Genomic DNA, 24,521 nt, shown 5'->3' with positions numbered 1-24,521 from the left:
TAAGCGGACTCAGTGACTAGTGCAATTAATATAAGATTCTCTTGTAGCACCAGAATAGTGATAAAAAAAATTATACCTTGTAGATTAATAATATCTGGTTAACAAGAACCATAATTCAAACGGCAATGTTTAAGAACTTTAAAACGTTTCGAAGGACACCAAGATAATAATCAAAAAGCCTTCTAAAAAACACACCTGTTGGATGATTTCGACTGCAATTAGCAGCGCTATAAATAATAAACTAAGATCTATGCAACAATAATTCAGAAGCACTAAGTAAGTGCTCAAGCGGCTCATGATAGAATCTCCAGACTCTAAAAACATAATAAACAAGTGGTGAGGCCATTATATGACAGGAAAATATGTGGACAAGGTACTCCTGGATTAGCAAAAACCTTGGCGGGCACACGTAATATCCATAAATGTTGTCCCATTCCAGTGGCGATCATAACTCGTTTTGATTTTAGCTGGCCCGCTGATTGATTTATGCATGCGAGATGAAGACAAACATAAAAAGTTGTTCATTAGCAATGCTATTTATTTATAGGTGGCATCGCACCTGCAAAGTCAGGTCAACAGATGTGTGAGTCATCATCATCATCAGCATCATCAGAGGGGATTCAATGAACCCCAAAAAAACACTAAACTATTTATGTATACACCATACCCCGCTAATAGGGGAAAAATAGAAAGAAAACATGGCAAATTAAACGAAATGGGAGTAGAGTAAAGTTAGGAAGAATGAATCTAAATGATTCATGGCCCGGCCAAGTGGCACAAAGATCCGTTCGATGGGGCCACGCATTTGTATTTTCACTGATGTTGGGAACAACAAAGCCCAAAAGCCAAAAACCAAAGACCGAAAACAGAAAACTGAAAACTGAATACTGAAAACCAAAAGTCGAAACACGAACGCATTTAAAATGCACGGGCAGACGCAAAGTGGCGCAAATGAACTTAAGTATCTTGCGTGAAGTGTTGAGCATTGAGCATCGAGCATCTCGCAGATACTCTGCAGCATATGTATCTTGGCATCGGTGCGAGTATCTCGCATCTGTATATCTTTAGCTGTATCACTATACGTATACCGTATACCGTGCCCCTTACACCGCACAAAAATCCAGCGGTTTACGATGCTTAATCCCTTTTCCAGCGAATTTCACAAAGTTTTTTAACCTTTTTGACCGCTGATTTTAACTATTTTAAACATAAATTTAATAGATTGAAAATTAATGGGGTACGTTATGTTCATCTAGAAGATACTATTTAAAGATTAAAGCCATTAATTATAGTACAACTTTTATAAACTTTTTAAAGTTATTTCTTTCTAACCGCATAACCATCGCAATAAAATATATATACAAGGAAATTATATTTTTCTGTTTTTTCTTTCTATCTCTCAAGTTAAAACGGTAATAATGATAATGCTGAATCAATAAAGATATGTTACTTTAATTTTAAAGATATATATTTTTTTTTTCTGATAGGATATATAGTTTTTTTCTTTGTGCACCTGTAGCTTTAGCTTCTGTGTGTGCCAGCGATTTTAATTCGCCTCACATCCTTTTATTTGCGTACGTGTGCGGGAACTTCTGTTCTGTTGCCTCTGTGCCACTGCCTTGTCGCTTTTCCTGGATTTCCTCGCTTTTCCCCACTCGCCACGATACGATTGATAGCAAAATGATTTCTCAATATGTCGCCTAAGTTGATTTTCCGTTTTTTGATGCCAAATGAAATTTGTTTTAGCACCATCCCCAGGCGTGTGTGCTGCAGTGTGTATATTCCCGGATACATTTCGTTCGTAGCCAAAAAAAAAAAAATAGTATTCTACGTAAATTGAATTACAAATATAATATCGCACAGAACAGTCATTCCGGGTAAAAGTGTTTTAGATTCGCCAGCTACGTTTTTTGGCAATTATCGTTTTGCCAGCCAACACGGCCAACCTTCCACTTGCTTCAATTGCCATTAAAATTTCGGTAAATGAACATTTAATTTCAATTAACAGAGACGCGAGGCAACAAAAACAGCAAAAAAGCAACATAGCGACAAATGCAAAGTTAGTAAACGCTTGCAAAGTGTTTTTAACTAAACAAGGGATGGAGGAAGGAGGTTGGATATGCCTCATTAACCCATGCAAAGCCAGTCTAATTATTCGGATTATTTTTGTGCCGGACTATTTATGGCCATAAGTGCAACTTGGCAACTCTGCAAATGTATCTCATAAATTCAACAACAACACAACCGCAAAACAGCAAAACAACAAAACAACAACCACCATAATAACAATCATCGTCAACAGCAACAAACTGCATGGCCTGCAATTGTTGTTGGCGTCAGTGATTTAAAATTTATAACAATTAACAACAAACAATGCGGCAAATTGTCAAAAGACATGAAACGGGCGATGGCCAATATGCAAATGGAAAATGGCCAAAACGGGAAATGGAAAATGGGAAATGGAAATTGGGAAATGGAAAATGGTGAATTGCCAGTGCCGCAACATGCCGCAATCCGAAAGGGGCGGCAGCCACGCCCCACCGTTCATGTCCATCCCGAACAATGTTTTTAAAGCAAGCCTAAGAAGTTGAGATACTTTTGCCCGATTTTGCACCTCAGTGGGTTAATAAAAGGGTGAACCCGAACAGCAAGGGGTGGAAACAAAAAAAAACTTAAGCTTCGCTTAACTTTAAGATGATTTTTTAATCTAGTTAGAAAAAATGAGGTAAATCCAAATATTTTGTATTCAATTTAAATGTTTGTCCCTTTGATTTTGATACATTGCGGATATTAGTTTTTTAAAATAGACTTTTGCATGCATCATGCATACACATTGTATAAAATTATGAATTAATATATAAATATTTTAGTTAATGTTGAAAATATTTTATTTAAAATATTTATTTTTAAAAAGTTTTTTGTACTTTGCTGATTTTTATCATTACTAAATTTAATAAATGTACGTGTATTATTGCTATGCTAGGCCAATTATAAATACAATTTAAGCCCTGTAAATTTATTTAAATTGATTTGGAAAATATATTCAAAAGTTGTTTTTACCCATAAATAAGCACCCATACTAATACTCAACTTTTAAGGCATTATATAATTTTTCTCAACATTAAGTATTTTTGCTAGAATGTACTTATTCCCCATTAACTTTTAATTCACCGCTAGGCCCATTAAACGCGTCTGAAAAACCATAAAACTGTTTTGTTTCAACCCATTTGGTGGGTACTGAAAATGATTGATGTGTTGAGGTACACCCCAATGTGTTGAGATCGTAATTACTCGCAAATTTATTAAGGAGTACCATCCAATTTACTCAGACTTTCTTGAGAATAATTATCTCTTTGGCATTCGCAAACAGGAAATGCAGGAGACTCATTCTTTGCTATTTGCTATTTATATATTGCCATTTGTTTAAACAATACTCTTGTCACGAGAGCCACCAACTTTACACTTTATTCTACGGACACAATAGTTGATGACTTACGCGACTAACTTGGCTAGCTGATAAGTTGCGCAATTGGCTTACGTCATGACAAAGATAAAGATAGAGTGACTCCAGTCTCTGTGCACGACAATTCCTTGACCCACAGCAACCTCGTGCTATCTGCATCTCCTACTCTTCTCGTATCGCCTGTTAATGTATCTGTATATGTATCTGTATCTTCTGCTATTATGGCAATTGGTAGGAGTTTTTTTTGTGAAGGGGGTCGGGGTGGGATGACACATGGCCATGTGTGACAGGGCCAACGCAATTGAGAAACAATTTCGCAGAGGAGCAAATCAACGTTTAACCAGATGTAACACACACACACTAAATAGAGAAAAAGAAAACGAACCGAACCGAAAAAAAAACTTTGACTGCACGTTGTCTCTAAATGCGACACGAAATGTTTAGCTTTGGCTGATGTTGCTGCCGTAGTTGCATTGATTGTTGCAGTTGCTGCATGTCAGTGAAATCAGTGCTGCGTGCTGCATGCCCAAGAAACAAGAAACAAGAAACCCACTGCAAACCGTGTCCGAACATCGCTGCTCGAGAGTCTACTCAGTCTACTCAGTCTACTCAGTCTCTACTCAGTGTTTAAATTTTAGTTTAAGTTTGTGTTGGCGTGTGCACGCCGTTTATCGTAAAGCAGTCGCCAAAATGCACTGCGAGGAAGGTTAACAAATAAAGAGAATACAAACTACTAACATAGGTTGCAATATATATCTTACAGATTTTAAACAAGATTTATACATCTTATACACTTATAAGTTATAACACTTATAACTTATAAGTCACAAATTTGAGTCTCAAGAGTCAATATTTTTAAACTGCATTTGAAAGTATTTTCCAAAATTAGAATTATAATAACTATAAAAGAAGCGATAAAAAAAGGTTGAAAAGATAAATTAAACCAAATAAAAAAAGGTGGGCACTTTTTGTACGTAAATCGTTTATAATTTTAAAGATTTTATTTTAAAAAAAATCTTATAATACATTGTTATATAAAGTAAATTAACAATCTAGGGATCGCTTGAATGGTTTTAAAGGGTTTTCTCAAGAACTTAAGATGTTTTAGCGGCATTTCTAAAGTTATAATAACAACTACCATACTAAAAGCAATAAAAAAGTAAAAACTTGGACGTAAGTCGTTAATAGTTTTAAAGATCTAAATAAAAAAAATAAAAAAAATATATATTTTTAAACGAATTTTTATGCTTATTAAAGATTATTGAGCATAATCACATGCTTTGGAATTTGTAAATTAATAAAAAGTCGTAACCAAAGGATGTGCCATATTTTCGTATTATTTTTGTTTTTTTTTTTAATGTACGTCAGCCGCTGTGAATTTTTGCGTATTTGATTTTCTTGTCACGTTCCGACTAACAACATAAGGAAGCAGTCAAATGCTAGGCAGTCACTGTGCCCGTCTTTCCATTTGCCCCTCGCTTCCACAACTTCGCGGATCTTCGGTTTGTGCCTGCGGCAGCTCCCCGAGCGACAGTCAGTCAAGTCAGTCATTGTACATATACTAGTAGTTGGACCCAAACCCAAACCCAGCCTCAGCCTCAGCCGCAGCATCAGACTGAGCATCAGACTCAAATTCAGTTTCAGATGCAGTCCCTAGACTGGCGGGAAGTCGGAAAGTCCGGAAACTCTGTGAGTTGTCAACAGTGTTGTCAGGTATTGAGCTCTCGCTAAGCTAAATATGGGTTTTATTATTTATTTATTATTTTAGTTTTTCTTGTCTTAAAAAGAAAAAATTAGTACTTTGTGCGGATCATGTTTTACATAGCTTTAACTTTAAATCGCCTTTGGACGGCCTGAGACAGAACTTAAACTTGAGGTATTTAACCCTCAAAATAAAAAATAAATGCTCAAAAAAAGCTGTTTTCAAATGGAATAAAACATATAAAAAAACTAGAGATTTTAAAATGGTAGCTGTTATAGTTTTAAAATTATGAACATTTTTTTTATCAAAAACATAATTTGATTTTTTTTCAGTACAAAATGTTATATAAGTTAAGCACTGTAACTTATTTTTGTGTATTTTAAGATGTTTACATACGAAAACCAATTTAAGAAAACAAGAAGATCTGTACATATGTACTATATAAATGAAACAGTTACAAGTGCGGCTCATTTATGTAATACATAAGAGCTAAGACATGATAGAAAACTCTATTGAATGAGTTTTTTTTTTATATTTGTATAGGCTATTTTTTAATTTGAAATACTCTAGAACTAGCTTGAAATAGGATAAACTGGCTGCGCTGATTGTCAACGTGCATTTAAATGGCTCATGGGCAAGGAAGGCGGTGCCAAGGCGGATGACTGATTCAAGGACAGATGGATGGGATATATAGGATGGAGATGGCGTATCTGAAAGTTCGTCTCGCTGTCACTCAGGCCGCTGACTTTGATTGCAATGCGCCAAGTATGCCAACGAATGCATCCTCAATCCTCAATCCTGCATCCGCAATCCTGTCGTTGTCGCTTGAACTAACATTGCTGAAATTGTCAAGAATGGCAGAAGGCGGGTATGGGGATGGGGCTTGGGGGTTGCATCTTTCCCCTTTTCCACACAGCCCGCTTAATGTGGCGGCAATAAGTCAATAGATTCCGTTGCAAGGTGCTAAGCTGATAGATGGGGGAATATATATATATATATATATATATATATATATATATATATATATGAGTATGGCAAGGAGACGGAAGCCAAGTAACGCTGCTGCTGCAGGTATAACAACGTTGCCTATTGACGTGAGACAATTACGTGAGCAAATTGCTAAATATTTGCCTGGGATAATGCGACATGTGGGACATGAGATCGATGGAGGCGCATCGCATGTCACACAGAACATTCCTGAACTTCGTAAGGAGATTAAATCAATTCTATGAAGATTAATAAGAAATTGCAATGACATACAACAACAAAATAAAAGTCAATGATACGTTACGTAACGTAAGCACTTAGAACAATGGTTAAGCAGCTTCAAGAACGAAACCAGCAAAGCTAATAAGAGTTTACTAAGTTAAGAATCTAGAAAATAAACGCAATTACTCCTTATTTATATTTAACACAACGACGTGATAAAATTACGTGAGTGCGTTACGCAACGTAATCCATGATACATTATTACATTAACACTTACGAAATCAGCTTAGTAGCTTCAAGAAAATGTGATTTCCTGCATTACAACATTTTATCTTAACGAAATCAGCAAAGCTTATAAGCCATAAAATATATAGAAATTACGTTAACTACATAAAGAACCTAGCAACTGAACACAATTACTCCTCATTTCAATATAATACGACGACGTGACACAATTACGTGAGTGGGTTACGCGACGTAGCCGGCATATATATTCCATCCGAAACTCGCGCAGAAAAGAGACGAGAGAGAGAGAAGAGAAGTGAGAGCAGAGCAGAAAGCTTTTCCGGAAGGCATTACAATGGCTGTACTATCTACGGCCGGACAGCTATACTACGTACGTACCTTTTTACGGCAATACGAATCGGAGCGGAGCGGAACCACGGGACGGGTGGCAACGTAAGCAAACAGTGCCTGCGAAAAGCAAACAACGGAAAGTGAGAAGTGCCACAAAAACGGCAGCAAATGGCTGCCACTCGCAGTTGCAACTGCAGTGCAAGCACACCCATGGCCAAGGCAATAGCGTTTGCAATAGCAATAGCAATGCAAACGGCAAACAAAGGAAACAGCAAAAGTCGCCAAAAGGTATGGCGTTGGGCAGAAGTATGAATAAACGTTACAAACTTGGTGGGTCACACTGTGGAAAACAATGTCATGGTTTGCTTTTTAAAATTCTAAGTAATTCTGAGATATAATTATTTTATGGATAACGATTATTATTACTATTTTAGCAATACACTCTTAGATTTTAATAGTAATTTGAAAATATATTTATAATTTTTAGTTAACAATGAAAAAACAATTATTTTTTGAATATAACATTTGGGCAATGTTTATAGTATACAAAGTTACAATCTATGAAACTATAGCAGGTAGAAACATTGGCAGGTAGAAACTATTTTAGGTGTTTCTGAATCAGTTGGTTAAGGACAAAGATTAAGGGAAGGCATTTGCCAAGTTATATGATATAATTATTTGATCGGTAACTATATTATTTTCAATTACTTTTACGAATTTAAGAAGTATTTTGCAAATTTATTTATAATTTTAGTTTACAATGAAGAAACATAACAAGGTAAACAATTGTCTTTAATTTGTAAGTGACATGTTAGAACAAATGTTTGGTGTTTCTAAATACGTTGGTAAAGATTGGAAAGGGTAATATAATTTTGTTAGCTAGAATCTTCTTTTAATTTTTTTTATATTCTAACTCCGTCTTAAGTTAATTTTGGAAACATTCTTTGCCCGTTCTGTTTGACAATATACGGTGTGGTTCGGTTAGTTTGGGTCTCCATTTGATGGCGACTCTTTGGTTTCGCTTGCTTTTCAGTTTTCTGTTTTCTCTTTGTTCTTTCCATCGGTTTTTGTCCTTTTGTTGCCGCTTTGAAAGGCAAAGGCACAAAGGCGAGCGAACCGAACCGCTAGTAACCAGTACGAGTAACCAGTAACCAGTAACCACCGCCTGGTAAAACCACCTTGTGACCGACCGAGCCAACTGCCTCAATTTGCATATGGAATTTATGCTTTTGATGGCGCTGGCGACGCCGGCCAAAGTCAACTGCATGTTAATGAAAGCCGAATGCATAAGTAAGCCCTCCTTTTTCCTCTTTCCTCCTTTTCCCCATTTTCCATTTTCCAACCAGCAACCAGCAGCATCGCCCCTTGCAATCGCGACTTTTTCATGCTGCTGTGCATTTTTGAAAAGCGAAAAGTTCAAGGATTGCCTTTGCAGCAGAGACGTCGACGTGCGCTTAGAGCTGTGCAGATTTCGGTGCCCCGCAGTGACCAGGTAACCCCTAAAGGCAACAATCATCACGGCAGCAACAACAGCAGGCCAACGCCAAAAGCTGAACTACATAAAACATAAAGTTGGGCCAAGTATTGGACTTTCGGGAGCACCGAACTACGACTTAAAGGAAACTCTTTAAAAATTCTGAGAAACTTATTGGAAAGCGAATTCATTATATATAAATATATTTACAACACATAAAAAATTCAATAGAAACATTAAATGTTAAATCAAGAGATTTACTTAACTTGCTTACTTATTTAACACTTCAATGGAAATACTTAATTTAAATCAAGAGAATTTTTGGGCAAACTTAAATAAAAGATGAAAACGGTTCCCAAAGAAATAAATGCTCAGCTTTAGTAAAGGTTGTATATATGTATAATAAATCAAATTTCAAAACAAACATTAAATTTAAAATCAAAAGATTTTCTAAAGCTGCCTTTTTGGGAAAAGTTTAACAAAATATGAAAAATTACTCAAGTAAAGAAATTAATTAAATAATTGATTGGCCATTTTAAATGTTCAACTGAGGTATTGATTTTTAAATAACTTATAAAACCAGTCAGTTTAAAAGTTTAAAGTGAAACATAGGTATGAGATTCGTTGTCATTCTCAACGTGCATATATTTGATTTTTGTTTTCTAATTTTTATCGAACATTTTTTTTAAATCGGAAAGGTGTCCTTTCCTTCAAATTTTTTGTTTGAAAGTATAGTACTCTAATACAATGGTAACTAAAAAACAAAATGACAGAACTTGAAGCAAAAAATGTAGGTGAATACACATGTATAGAGGTTACTCATAAGCACACCTTTACTACAAGAGTCATGCCCATAAAAGGAAGACACTTGTGGATCATTGTATTGAACAGAACACAAAGAAGACCTTTATATTGAATTTCACACAAGGCTCTGGCTCTGGCTCTGGTTCTGGCTTTAAAAATGCCAAGGAACTTGTGGCTGTTAACCCGCAAGAAATATCAAAGTTGAGCACCTTTGATTCTTAAACAATGTTTCAAATGTAGAACACACATATTAAAATGACCAATTCCTAAGCTTTGCTGGGTTCGATTTGGATGGTCCGATTTTTTTCCCTGTTCAATTGGAGTGTAGTAGCTGTCAATGTCTAATCGCAATTGTAGCGGAGTCCCACAACCACAAGACTGGTAAAAAAGATCAAAGACCCAAGAGCACCCCCAATATGTTGCCTTTCACTTGCAACTTACAACTGCACTGAGGAAAATGTTCGCAACAAACAGATTTGTGTTTTGTAATATTTTCAAATTAATATTTGTTTTATCAATATCATGAATGTAAATTGAACGAATACTAGTTTCCCTCTCATAAAAGTTTTTACCAGCTGATTAACACAAATTAATTCGTTTAATAAATTCTTAGCTTAAACTTTATAAGTTAAATTGATAAACTTTCTATATAATATTAAGTAAAATTCCTTTAATATCTTGAAACTAAGTGAGTGATCAAAATGAATACTATTTGCTCTCTAATTAAAGTTCTTACTAGCTTCTAAACACATATGAAGACATAAAATGATATGATTTTAAAAACTGTATGTTGGAAGCATGTAAAATATTTGTATGACTCAATACGAGAATCATTTTCTCCTCGTGCAAACTTGGAAATGTAACGGGCTCTGGTGGAGAAGCCATTCGTCACTTGGCGGTCGTTCGTTTGGCTAGCTCCACGACAAACATCCAATTAAGCTATAAAAATCTTAATTTAATTATTTGCCACACGAACAAAGCCGCAGAACGAACGAATGGTGGATGAAGAAGGAGGTTGGAGATTGGTGTTTGGAGCTGGAGTTTTGGCTTTCAGAAGATGCAATAGATGGGGAGTTTGAGCTTGAGTTGGAGTTTGAGTTTAAAAAGGAGCAAATGCCGAACCGCAGCATTTGCCATTCACAACATCCCCGTTCGCAATTCGCAATTCGCAATTCGCATTTGCAGTTTGGAAAACGAGTGCAGTGGCGAGAGACGACGACAAAGATTTATGGTGGCCGGTTTTTCTTCATTTGGGCGCTGCTAAGACCAAAGACCAAAGGCAAAAAAGCAAACAGCTAAAAGCAAAAAGCACAAAAATCAAAAAGCAAGAGCACGAGCAGCCAAACAGCCAAGGAGCCAAGTAAGCGAGCCAACGAGCAACAAGGCAGCCAGCAGCATGCATTTTTCATGAATTAGTTCACATATAAAAGTCAAATGCAGCCCCAACACACAGAGTTGGAAAATGCTTTAAAAAAAATAAAGGGGGCGGCTGTGGCGTACAACTGGAGTTGGCTGGAGGCGCATAAACAGATTTTGTGGTCGTAGCACACATACACACACACACAGAGAGAAAAAGCGACAGCATACAACAAACAACAATCCACAACACGAAACAGCAAAAATCAAGACCAGCTAACAAAATTTTGAGAGGGATATTGAAAGGAGTTTTTTTTTTTATTTTGGGGGTCTAGCGAGAAGATGCCGGCGCTAGCGGGTTAAATTTTGACTTTCAGTGGCGGACATAAGAATAGAACTGCATCCCCGAGCAGCCATAGCCAAAGAAAAGTTAAACATTAATTCTACAATAAATACACCAAGAATAATATAAAATAAGAAAAGAAGAAAACTTTGGCAAGCCATATGAAACAAATAAACAAATTATACCTAAAAGTATTTTTAGTTACATAGATTTTTATAATAATTTTGGCACGTTTTATTATATTTTAGTCATTAAAAACAATTTTTAGGTTACCATTATTAAGATGCATTTTACTTTAATACTTTTAGGGTTAATTTGGCTTTTTTTGGGGTATTAAAACTATAAAAATGTAGGTCACAAGCTACTTTTTTAGGTATATTGGGTTTTTAGGTGTTTTCAGAGTATACTGTTGCAATCTGGGGGTTAATCAAAAATGATTTAAAACGTTATATAAAGTTAAGTATCATAAAAATCTTTACAATTTAAGCTGAGCTTGGTCTGCTGCACATGGCTATATCAACTCTTCAAATAATGCCAACCAAGAATATACACATGTACTTTATAGGGCAAAAAAACTCGATCCCAGCGTTAATATTTAATAATACAAATTTATATCCATGTATTTTGAAAACAAAGTTTATATGGGCCAAATCGAAATTTCGAAATTGTGCCAAAGTTCGTGTCACGCACCCATATCCAATTTTCTAACTGTGGCGCACCTGCTGTTGCTGATTTTTCGCTGCATAATTAATGAAATGAAAGCAACAGCAGCAACCCCCTTTCCCCACACTTTCCTCCTGCTTTTTGTCATTTTGTCTAGGCCATAAATTAGATGATGCATGAGAGGAGTCAAGTTGGTGGAGCACTCGGTTAACATTTCCAGAGCAGAGATAATGGGCAGCCGATAATGCGAACTGCCCCGGGGGCATATACACTTTTTGGGGCGGCAGGTCGGTCTTGGCCGTAGTAAAATCAAAATCAAAGCGAACTGAACCAGCCTGACGGACTAACCCAAAAAACAACAAAAAAAAATCAACCTGGATCTCTGTTGGGATCTGGTATCCCAAAAACCCAAAAGCTCAGTCAGCAGGATAAAGCGAAAACGTTTTAATGCGAGAGCGAGCTTGTTTGTTGTTGCCATGTTGTTGGTTGGTTGTTTGTTGTTGGTTGTTTGTTTGTTTCTTGTTATATTTGATGTTGGCATGTCCATGCCCACTTGAACAGAAAACTGGGGTCCTCTGAAAAACATTTTCGTTTGATTCAAGGCGATGGTGAGGTAAGGTAAATGGCAGGAGTGAAATGCGTGCGCACAGTGAACGGAACATTGAGCAAGTTAAAATATAATAAATAGGCTTAAACACATCAACATATTCCCGAGTTTGCCTTACTTGTTGGTGTGGCAGCTAAAGCATTCGCATTAAATTCGGGAAATGAGTGCATAACTGAATGCGCAGTATGATTTATGTATGAAGAGCACTTAAGGTGAAATGGCCGTGTTTGAATCGGGGTCACCAAATAAGTACCTCAGTGGACCATTATCTTGTTAAATTAAGTCTAGTTTGGGGCTAGGTTAATATTATTTCTCATTAGTTATTTACATTATTTCCACATGATTTAAAATGATTAGCTAATCAATCACAGTTCAAATATAATAATAATAAAAATATTATTTTTTTATAAAGCAAAGAGAGTTGAACTGGTGATGAATCAGAAATAGCTCCGTAATCTGTGACACATTTATTGAGCTAACAAAGATGAGTTGGATTACCAAAACAGTCTTATAATGGTTTTATATTCATCATGCAGTTCAGAATTTTTTCTGCTACTCAAAGTTGTATATCACATCCCAGTGATAAGATAACACTTTCAGATCGTTTTAAATTATTGCAACAATTCTGTCGCCTGGCCAAGTGGGCAATATCTAGAGCATCTACAACTCCTGGCTACGACATCTTGTCGATTTTTCCTAGCCCCGATTTCATTTTTCACCCAATTGGAGCGGGAAAAGCTCACCTGATGGACGTCGCTTGCCACGAAGGCGGTGAATTTTCTGGGGCAGCTGACCGTCTGAAGTTGCTGCTGCTGCTGTTGCTGATGTTGCTGCTGTTTCTGAAAAGAAAAGGAAACAAAGCACGAGAGGCTTGTTGAGTGGCTTGCGAAAATTCGAGGTAGATTTCATTTAATAGGACTTAAAGGCAAGAAAAGCAAAAAGCAAGAGACAAAAGGTCACAGAACAGAACAGATTCTTTGAAAATATTGTTTTTGTCTTATGTTTAAGGTTTACCTCCAAAAAGCTCATTAATTCTATTTGCCAGTGTGTCTCGAGTGGTCGAAAACGGAAAAAATATTATACATACTTTATATATGAAATTGAGACAACAATCGCATATGCAAAGAGGGAAATATTGAGGGCAAAAAGAGCAGGCTCAGGCGCGAAAAGCCACCAGATATGCACATGAACATGTATACCATATATGCGGGTGTATGGTATGTGGTTCAAGGTTTCCTCCACTGCCTTTTGTTGGCCCACTTTTAAAGGGGGCGGCAAAAGTGAAAGTGAATTATTAAAAACAATTGCAATTGGCGTTGATAAAAAACAGTGCACAACACACGGGTCGCAGTCGTACACCCAAAACAAAAAACAAACTTGTTATAGAAACTAAACTATTGTAACATGATTTTAAACTATTGGGTATGATAAATTGCTTAATAAGACGAGTATTTAATTAATATAAAGAAAGTATCAAAATAAAATTTGATTTGGTTAAAAATAAAAACATAGAGTCCACTCTTTCGTATAGAAGTGAAACTAAAAAGTATAGGGTTTATATTATTATTAATTTTGAATGAATACACTTATTAAAACTAAACCTTTTTTTTTGGTGTAATGTTGCTGCTGCTCTTAAGTTGCTTGTGCCGCTGCTGCTGCTGGGTCGATTGTTACCATTGCCGGCTAAGTGGGTGGCAGTCGCCATCGTTATCTATCCAATATTGCAGTCCCATATTGCAGCCACACCCCAAGGTCGAAAGTTGTTATTTCGGTTCACCAGCTGATGGGAGTGTATGATACCTCCACAATATGGGTGTTTTTGTTTATTGGGTGTTGTGCAAGGCAATTTTTGGCAAGCAAACCCACCCAAAATTGAGGTGTGAAATACATATTTTAATATTAATATTAATTAAATTTTCAGCCTTTTGAACTGTGAAAACCAAGTTTTTTTATATTTAAATTTACCAAATTAATTACATTTTTCTTTAACTGTTTTTTAAACAACTAAAATCTCAGTTTACATTATTTGCTTTTTGCATAGTTTATTGCATTCACTTCGCCTTTTTTTTTTCTTTTATTTGAAGATCATATGTGAATGTCTTATAAGAACATTTTAACTAAGGAGTCACCAATAATGGTAATAAATAATATTTTTAGATTTTGGCTAACCAAATATATTCGTATAATCTATCAATAAACTGGTTTCGCCCTGGCACAAACACTGATTTGTTTGGACTGATGGAACTTAATTGAAAGATTCCTGCTGGCTCGCTTCCCTCAGCTTCCAGTTTCCAGCTCCCAGTTTTCAGTACTTAGTTCTCAGCTGGCTGTACGACGCTTGATTAATGATGGTTGACAAGTGCAACAACTGCCACACCCCTTTTTTTTTGGCCCGATGCCCAACAAGCAAGCAAGTGCCAATTTGATTTTCCCAAAACAAAAAGTACTTAAAGTTCAGTTTTAATAAATGTGTCTTGAAAATAAACTGCAGTCAGTATTTAAGTTATTAAATTAATTTTTATTTAATATTTAGTTTTAGAGTTAAAATAGCTGATAAGCCAAATAAGGTTTATTCCATTGGCGAATAAATAAATAAATAAATGAAATAACGGAAAGTATAAGTATTAATTCAATAAAAAATAATGTAACCCGTATACTTTTTAGTTTCATTTATATACCGAAGATTCTAAAACTGTAGTCTAAGGCCTTAGTTTTAAACCACAAAAGTTTTAGTTTTATACTTTCGTGTTATTGATTTAATACTCATATTATTGAAATATTTTTCATTCCCAATAGTTAACAATTCAAGTAACAATAGTTTACTTTCTATGACAATTTTTTTTTTTGTGGGCAATCAATATTGATAAATTGGTGTTAAACAAGAGTAATTTATCGCTTTCTTTCTCTATTTGAACATATCAAAGTTATGCGTTAAGCATCAAAATACCAAATTGATAGGGAATTTCATCACAACGAGTATAATGTTTGTTTTTCTCTGTGTACGACAGGAGTCAAAATAAAATGTCCGTCAGCTGAGTGTCAGTGTGTCAAGAAGAAGGGACAAAAAAAAACGGGATAAAAACAAGGAGTAAAGCAGAGCAGAGCAGAGCAGCTTAGCTGGATTGCAGATTGCTCATACGCAGCGTGGCCCCCTTGAGCCCAAAATGAAGTTGCTTGCGGTTCGGTTTGGTTCGGTTCGGTTCGTTCCTGCTGTTTTTGTTAGTTCTAAACAGTTGACAGCTATGCAGCAGCAGCATCATGATTTATGTCGTTTTATTTAATTTTAATTGAAAAACTTGCGCAACGCAAGGAAGCAGCTACGACAAACAACCGAAAAAACAACCCAGCCGAAGCCAAATATAATTAAAATGGCATTTGCACGCCATTCCCTACTCCTATCCTATTCAGCACCCCCTTTTTAAGCCACCTATAGTATTTTGCAGCATCTTGCTTTGGCAGCAGCAATCTGCAGCTACCAACCATGTCCTGGAAATACAAATAAATAACAAGACAAAGGCTCAAATGCAAATAGAATGACTTTATTAAATGGCTGGTGGTGTGGTGTGGCTTACTGTGGTGGCTGGAGGACAGAAGGGCTCAGAGTTGTTTATATAGTAAACTTCACAGTTGGCAAATAATAAAGACACGGGAAGAGACTTTTCAGTGGAGTCACAGGTCACAGGTCACAGTCACAGGCACAAACAAGCAAAGCCGTGTCTAACAAGCCACGCGACCTTTTCTTTCAGATTTTTCTTCTCGTTTTGCTTATTTTATTTTATTTATGACAAATGCAAATGACACACTCGAATAAGGGGGTTGCAGAGCGGGAAATATGAACTGCAAAGTGTGGGCGCAGTCTATGAACAAGACATTTCATTTTACAACAGCAATGACAATACAACAACAACAACAGCCACAAGAACCAGTCGAAAAGCCGCACAGTGACTCAAAATAAAAGCCAATGCCGCCAGTGACCAACTAGTGAAATAAAGCAGCAGCAAAAGATACCGAAATAGGAAAGAAAATTTGTACCATGCCGAAGCTTATTCCCTTGCAGTTAAGCTATGGCGAAGATAAAATACTCGAAGGACTATATTTCGATTTGTAAGCGTAATATTAATTATAAAACTTTATTGATTAGCCGCTGAATTTGAAGCTTTTTCCGATATAAATAAAACTAAAGCCGTAATTCTGAAATAGTAAACCATCACTATATCTCGATTTAGATATATATATATAAGAAAAATTAAAACGTCAAGGCTAAAACCTTAACTTATTTATATCAGAAGAACGGCCAGACAGACGGAGACGGACATGGTTGGATCGAAACTCCTTGTGATGCTAATCAAGAATATATGTATATACTTTATGAGTCTGGAAATGTCTCCTTTACTGCGTTGCAAGCGTTTGACTTAAATTACTATTCCCCCTGCAGGGTATACAAAGAATAGAGTGAAGAGCCGCATGGGAAAACCTCAGTCGCGGAAAAATCCTACAGCCTTCCTTAGGGTTTCTCGAGGAAAAGGAAACCAAGTCGAGGGATTTCCACGGGCTGCTTTTCACTATCTCCCGCTGGACTTTCCACCCAAAAGTCTTGGCACATTCCCCACGGTGCGGCGGCAGTTGGCAGGAAAAAAAACTCAAGAGTCGAGAGTTGGCAAGCAGAAAAACTGCCGCCAACGCCATAAATCATGCGGCCAGCAGCAATAGCAAAAGCAAAAGCAATACCAACAACGACGACTGACAACCAGCAACAGAAATGTAACAAAAAAGTGTATAAAGTGTAAACATAAAATAAAAAAAGGGAAATTAAATAACAATAACAAGGTTATTCAGCGAGTGTTGCTCGCGTAGCTGCGATAACGCTATTGCTGTTGCTGTTGCTTTTGCTTTTGCCAACTAAGTGCAGCCAACAGGCAGGGCACAACATGGAAAACATTTCGAGTGTGCAGCAAATTGAGTGTTTTTATTGCATTAACATAAATAAATTAGAATGCTGGGGAATGGTCTTTGGCATGTTTCTGCTGCTGCTGACTCACAGCGCGTGTTTCCAGCCAGATCAGGCAGATATATATGCATATATATGCGCACATACTTTAGTGGGGTACATGCATATATATTTTTAATGTGCACCGACTTGTTGCTGCTGCTGCATTTTGAGTGGTGTAATATTTCTGCACCACTGCTATTTAAGTTGCCAGTGTCCGATAGCAGCGACGTTTGCATCTGCGGCAAGGAAAAGCACGTTGCCACGTGCCGCATTCAAATAAACACTGTATGGACCTGCACGGCGGGAAAATCATAGACATTTTTGACTTGCCAAAAATAGGCAATTGAAAATTAAAAACAAAAATTTTAAGGGCATTTTAGCAAAAACCACAACTTGTTTATTTGGATATTAAGTGTACCTTATCTAAGGTTAGGATTTTAGCATTTTCTAGAATATTGCTATTACTTGTTTTATAAATCGAAAAAAATGAAGATTGGGTTGGAATTAAAATTAAAATTATACTAATAAATCAGGTAAATACAATAAGAATAGTTATAACCCCAATTAAATGACATTACTGGTTTAGGCTTTGGCCGGATTAATCGATTTTGGCGGACTCTTTATATAAATAGATTTTGAAGAGCTTTACAAATGGAATTTTAAACACAGAATGGGGATAATATGACCGCAAAATTAACTGTTGGCAATTTTCAAAACAAAAACGAAACCCTTAGCTGTTATTCCGCCCAGCCAGTGTCAATAAAATGAAATTAGGAACTTTAAATGGCGAGACGAAGGGCATTTTAATCAAGCCAACTGAAAATAAATACCCAGAGCAGCGGCATTTGCATGGCAACACAGCGGCAGCTACAGCAGCAACATCCCAACAGCAACAGGGGATGCAGCAGCAGCAACAGCAGCAGCAGAAACAATCAAAAAGTTTTAAAACAAATTAAAACTTGATGACAAGAACAAGAAGAAAGTGAAAAGGAGGAACTAAAACTGCAATGGCTTCTTTAAATTTATTATGCGGTCAATTGCAAGATGTCCAAAAAAGCAAGGCAGAGAATGAAAGCTGCTGCAGCTTCATTAACCGTCCAAAAAAAAAAAAAAAAAACATACAAAAGTTAGCTCACCAAACTTTGGCTTTGCCCAAAGCATGCCTAACTGTTTACTTAATTTGCTTCAGCCATTAATGAAACGCAAAATATTCCAGGTATTTGCTCGTCAAAACAAAAGTTAAATTAAATTTAGGGTTAGGTATACACTGTTGAAACCTACAAGCTAAAGTTCAATAAATTCCATTCAATTCAAATATTGTACAAGCAAATTGATTTTTAATGAAATTATAAAATAAATAAAAATCAAAATATCCAAATTATTTGCCAAGTCAGAACAAAATTTAAATTTAACTAATTAAGTTATGACATAAATACCTGCAGGCTTGTTCAAACTCGTGTTCAATAAATTCCATTCAATTTAAATATTGCAACAACAAATTAATTAACAATGAAATGTAATATATCATTTGTTAAGACAATTCACCAGCTGCCATTAATAAATTAAATACTTTAATTACGATTTAAACAGAGGTTTACTGTAAGCCTGAATTTTCTTGCAAATTTCAGTAAACTTATTATGCAATTATTATTTGTCTAAAGCAATTATTATTGAAGCTTAATTCATGGCGAGATCGCTGAAGTTTTCTCCACTTAAATAAACACTTTCGTTCATGGTTCGTTCAGAAGTTTTTGCTCTTGGAAAAATGGTTCCCAGTTAATCGTAAATTGCAATTGAATGGCAGATGGCCACGCCTCCCGAATCGCAATCAAACGCGATGAAAACTTGCAACGCACACAAGGCGAGAAAAACTTTTGGAAAAGCGCAGAGAAATTGCTCAGCTGCAATTGCAAACAAACTTAAATTGAACTCATGACAAATGATTCGCGAATTTTTCATTTGCCTTTCAGGAACTTCTCTTAAAATATACAATAAGTATATCTAGATTGTTGAAAAGGGGGCGTCGCGTCGTGTCAGTTGAGATGACCTGAGAAATCAGCATTGAAAAAAGAAAAATATATAATTCAAGGTAAAGTCTAGGTCCATTTACCCCTCTTTTTTTGTACATTTTTTTTCTTTTTTTTTCTTTTTTGTTGCCTCTTTTATTATGGTCTTTTTTCACTGTCTGCGTTGGTCAAAAAGGTTAAAGCCAAATTAGAAAACAAAGTCGTATGCTTGAGTGCACAGTCAAGGGTGCTTCTTCTTCTGCTTTTGCCTCTTCTTCATTTCGGAAAGACTGACCATGATGATGATAATAAGTTTGCCTGGCCACACTTGAAATGTAATTAGAGTGCAGCCAAATGCATCCAGAAAGCAGAAATAAATGTAGGGAAAGGGCAGAAAAGTACACTTTTTTTTTTTAACTTGTTGAGGGGTTATATTTTATGTAGTAACTAGTCATAGACTTGGAATGTACATATAAAACCTTAAATAGTAAAATCTTTCTAAAAATAAATGTGTATATAAATATAAGCTATTTGCTATACACTAGCAAATCCGTAAATTTAATAGCCAGCAAACCTTCTTTAAACAGTAGTCTGCAAAAAAAAAAAACATACAACATCCCATACATCTACTACGCTGATACAAAAAAAATAAAATAGTGTAAATAAATTGAATCGAAAATTGTATATTTCATATTCAAATTAAATATAACATCATAATATAAAAGACAATGCATATTAATAATAATATTAAGTTAAAATGGATTATATTTATTTAACATGCATAAAATATTTAAGTTTAACATGGCTGAAATTAAACATACATTTTCAGATACTAAAATTGGAAATTACTAAAGACCACAATGAAAGAATGGACACTTGGATTTGGATTTTGCCTTCCAATAGATTTGTCATAAGTGAAATGGGGGTCGTGGTGTAGGTGGTTGTGTGGTTTGCGGTTCACTTTTGGCCCTATAATCTGTCACAGAGCTTGTCTTTTTTTCCGCCGGCAATTAATCAATCGATCGCATAGCTCCGGTCATCGGACTGAGAAAGTCTTTCGTATTTTGGCCTCTACATCATCGATCGATCGATCAGCGGGGTCTTTTGTTCCGCCAACGGGTTTCGGTTTCTCACAGACTTTTACATTGTAAAGTCTTCATTTGGCGCACTGCGAAAGCGTTGACCAAAATTGACACAAGTAAGAGTCAGCAGCAAGCAGCATTGAATCTTCGACGACTTTCGCCTCGAAATTCGAACCCGAATTCGCAAAGTTCAATCGCCTTCGGGCAACGAGGCAATGATTGTAGATGGCAGATGCCAGATTTTTGCGATGGATAAGTGCATTTCATAAGCCATAAATTGCAAATTTACTTTGACGAAACTTAGCTTTTTGGGCCCCAGGGTAATTGAGGTATGAATATGAACCCGAATTTGGGGCTGCCTCCCTGCAAGAACCTGCAACAGGAGCTTGTGTTTGCATTGCCAGAGCAAAGTTTACGCAACTATATTTTTTTGTTGTTTGAGCAAAGGTTGCTTCTAAATTGATCCTGAGCTGGCAGAAGCGTAATTTGCGAGAGAGAAGCTCCTCAAGCTATTGGTCTCGGATGAGCTCTATCCGAGAAGTTGTCCCGTCTCGGGAAACTTTGTCTTCGCTGTCTTCACTGTCTTCGCTGTACAATGGGCATCATTTGCAGCAGGACATGTCAATCAAGTAGCCAATGTGCCCTCTTGAATGTAACCAACCACACTTGTAGTGCCAAGTTTGACTAACGAATCATTCAAAGGTTCTTGTTGTCGGAGGTTGCACTCGAAAGTTTTTCAGTAAACTCCAGGCGCACCTGAGACACTTGAATCTGGTCACTAGATGGTCAAACTAACTGCAGCAATAACAAAAAAAAAAAAAACAAAAAAATTCTCTGTTACCAAGTTTATGCTACAATTTTCATGAATTCTTAAATGCAATACAGACGAATTCATTAAATAGTATCAGCAGAGATCCCAAACGTTTAAAATTAAGTCCCTACTTAATTTACATACATGTCTGGCATCTCTGTTAGTATTATTATTAGTACTTTTACTAACGGCAAAAAAAAAATAGGAAAGCTTGTTAACAATGACACTGAATAAAGACAAAAACAGTTAATGACCTTTTATAAGGTGAAAAGAATTTAACTTCAATTCGCCGTAAATTATTTGTTAAGGGTCTGGCGTTGCCACCTTATTCATAGAGGATTAAGTTAAGTTGGCTGCGCATCACCATTTAAAATTTGTATGCAAGAGAATATATTGAAATGGTACTTGTGGTTGCATGAAATGTGATGCTTGTCACAATTTATTTTACTTTAAAAAAAGTTTTAATTTGAGTAGAGAAAAGTGTAAACTTATTCACTCATCGAGAAGTGAACAGTTCAAGGGAATGCAAGCCAACGAACAACCACTGTCTATCCAACGAACCACTCAAAATTCAAAGTTTCTCGTTGTCGGGCTGGTTACCCAATCCAATCCAAGCCCCGATTGCACTTGAAAGTTTTCCAATGAACTCTATGCGCACCTGAGACACTTGAGTAGGGTCACTAGATGGCCAGCTATCTGACTTTTATTTTTTTTTTGAGACGGCGATCAGTTACCTGAAATCGCCACGCATCGCTGGACAAGTTCAAGTTTAATGGAAGCAACGCAAACGCAGACGTAGAGTTTCGTGCGCTGTAAAAGTCGCCAGCAATTCGCGCCACCGGCATTTTGTTAGAAAACCACTGACTTTGGCAACGTGTCAAGCCGGTTTTCGGTTTCACATGGCCACCGGTCAGCATTTTTGCAGCACGCGTCCCACTCCAAAACACAAGCACAGACAGAGATTTTTGAAACAGAAAAACACAGATACAAATACGAACCAATACGGCACACACACACACACACACACGCAGTGAGTGAGAGAAAAAGAAAGAAAATCCGGTCCGGCCACGCTCAATAAAAATGTTAATTTGAACTGTAACAAGTTCAACAACAGCAGTAGCAGTAGCAGCAGCAACAACAACATAAACAAGAGCAACAAATTGCAATTTCACCTCAATGCAGCCGGTTGCAGCTAATTGAATGATTCAAAGCAAAGAAGCCCGAAGAATTCCCCGGAATTCCAAGAAGAGAGTTAGAAATGAAATCCCTTGAGTGGACTCAAATATATGATTCATAGTACTGAGCTAAGCGCACCCCTCTCTTATCATAAATCAAATCAGTTAATAAGATTCAAAACAAGTTATCAATTATTGTTCAACCACCTAAACCATTTAACTTAGTTCATTGTCCGCAATTTAATAAAGAAAAACGCAAACGTTTAATGCAAATCAGAACAGGGAAACAATAAAAGTTCAATGATCGTTGCCAAAAATATATATTCATATATAGATAAGCGATATCAGACTTACATTTATGTTAATAAAATAATAAACATCTATCTTAGTTTTCGCCCTATCTAAGAACTATTTAAATTCAATGAACGATAAGTAAAAGACACATTTTTCACGAAAAATGATAAGTTGTTATACAAATTTTAAGACGTAGGAGGTAATTCCTCATTCATATTGAAGATTTTTGGGGATGCAAAACAGTTGAAAGTTTACAGTTTTTTAAGTCTGCGTATCTTTCGAAACAATCTGACCCTGAGGTTTATCTGATCTATGTAAATTAGTTTTGTTGCGCATATATAATTAATGGATATAAATAAAGCTACGTGCGAGCTTACTGTTTTAATTACCGCACTCAGTTGATGACTTTAGAATAGTTATAACATTTTAGTTTTCCCGTCTTATAAACTAAATTACACCCAATTTACAATTAAAACCTAATAATACAAACACTGTACTTTTTAATTTATTTTTTAACCCAAAAAAAAACTGTAGGCTAAGGATTTTTTTTTTAATTACATAATTTTTATTTTGATAGTTTTGTGGCATTCATTTAATTATAATATATAATATATAATATATAATATATAATATATAATATATAATATATAATATATAATATATAATATATAATATATAATATATAATATATAATATATAATATATAATATATAATATATAATATATAATATATAATATATAATATATAATATATAATATTTAATATATAATATATAATATATAATATATAATAATATTCATACCCAATAGTTTAATTTCTATGGCAATTTTTGATATTGGGTGTACTTTAACTAGTTTTTCAGCCTTCTGCGCATCTTCGTATATGGTCTTGTAAATCCCCAACCCGGACTATTTCAATTATCTAGTTCAACTGGCCATTTCCGCCTTCGATCAAAACTTCAACCGAAACAGAGAGAGAGAGATAGAGAGAGTAAACAATATTAATAATAAATAATAATGGTTACGGTTTCTTCCTTTGTCTTCCGTATCGTGGCATTTATCTTCTTTTGCAGCGTTTTATTGAACAAATAAATAAACACCGTAACAGTTCATCATGTATCATCATCATCGTCGTCATCATCATCATTGATTATGTTTATGTGTAGCATTTTCATAATCAATCAATTGATTGGGCAGAGGGTAGAGGGGAAAATATATCTGAACCTCTTGGCTAATCTGGGTTATAGTCCATGGGAAACAGTTATTTTAGATGGACAAATTGTTCCGTTCTCTTTTCATAGAAGATTTTAACATTCTATCGAACCTGAGTTGCCTACGAAATTTGCAAACGTATTTCATTGTGTATTCATCCAATAAATCCCTCGTTTGTAAAACAGCGTAAAATTCCACGAAATTACCATGACTCAGTTTCAGTTTCGATGAGGAATTTACGCTGCTCATCAGCTAAATATAGGATGTAGACGTTTAAATCAGCAGCCGCAGCCACAGCCGCAGCCGCGAAATTAGCATATTCGTTAATGATGTACCCACCGAAAACCTCTTCTTAACCCCTTTTTTCAATCAATAATCACCGTAAATTAAGGTGTTAATTTATATTCGATTAATTGTAAATTTGGACAATAAAATATGCCGCACATTGATTTCCGCAAAAACGCAAAAGGTCGAGCAACTTTCACGGCGACAATTCTAAAATTGAAACGTTTGGGGAACGGAATGGAATGTCGTTGTGTGGCTACGGTTTTACTATGTGTTCGTATCTTTTTAATTGACGCGTAATTAGTTTGAGTAAACGCACAACGGCGCTGTGAGTTGAATTGGCGTTGAATTGCCTTGAGACACGCCCTCCACTCGATTTTTGTCCATGATTTATGGCAGCCTTATGCCTTATGCCGTGTGTGTTGGGGACACATTGCCAAAGAGTGACCAAAAACAGGCACAAAAAATT

General features: G+C 35.9%; 2 protein-coding genes across 6 annotated transcripts in view; one reads left to right on the top strand and one right to left on the bottom strand.

Moving 5' to 3' along the window:
• The window catches only part of LOC128265124 (uncharacterized), a 190,890-nt gene that overhangs the window by 8,311 nt on the left and 158,058 nt on the right, over positions 1-24,521 (bottom strand). For 4 of the 5 annotated variants that reach the window (XM_053000946.1, XM_053000949.1, XM_053000947.1 and 1 more), the window contains one exon: positions 12,941-13,036. The exons of the other annotated variant lie outside the window; for it this stretch is intronic. The gene's annotated coding sequence lies outside the window, so the exon portion shown is untranslated. The remainder of the gene's footprint in view (positions 1-12,940; positions 13,037-24,521) is intronic. 5 annotated transcript variants of the gene reach the window in all.
• Positions 1-24,521, top strand: part of LOC128265129 (uncharacterized) — a 175,897-nt gene that overhangs the window by 20,952 nt on the left and 130,424 nt on the right. The gene's annotated exons all lie outside the window — the stretch shown is intronic.

The sequence above is a fragment of the Drosophila gunungcola genome, unplaced genomic scaffold (assembly GCF_025200985.1).
Source record: "Drosophila gunungcola strain Sukarami unplaced genomic scaffold, Dgunungcola_SK_2 000095F, whole genome shotgun sequence".
In the NCBI taxonomy this organism is placed as follows: Eukaryota; Metazoa; Arthropoda; class Insecta; order Diptera; family Drosophilidae; genus Drosophila; species Drosophila gunungcola.
Note: the sequence above shows the minus strand (reverse complement) of the source record. Positions and strands in the feature narration are given on the sequence as shown.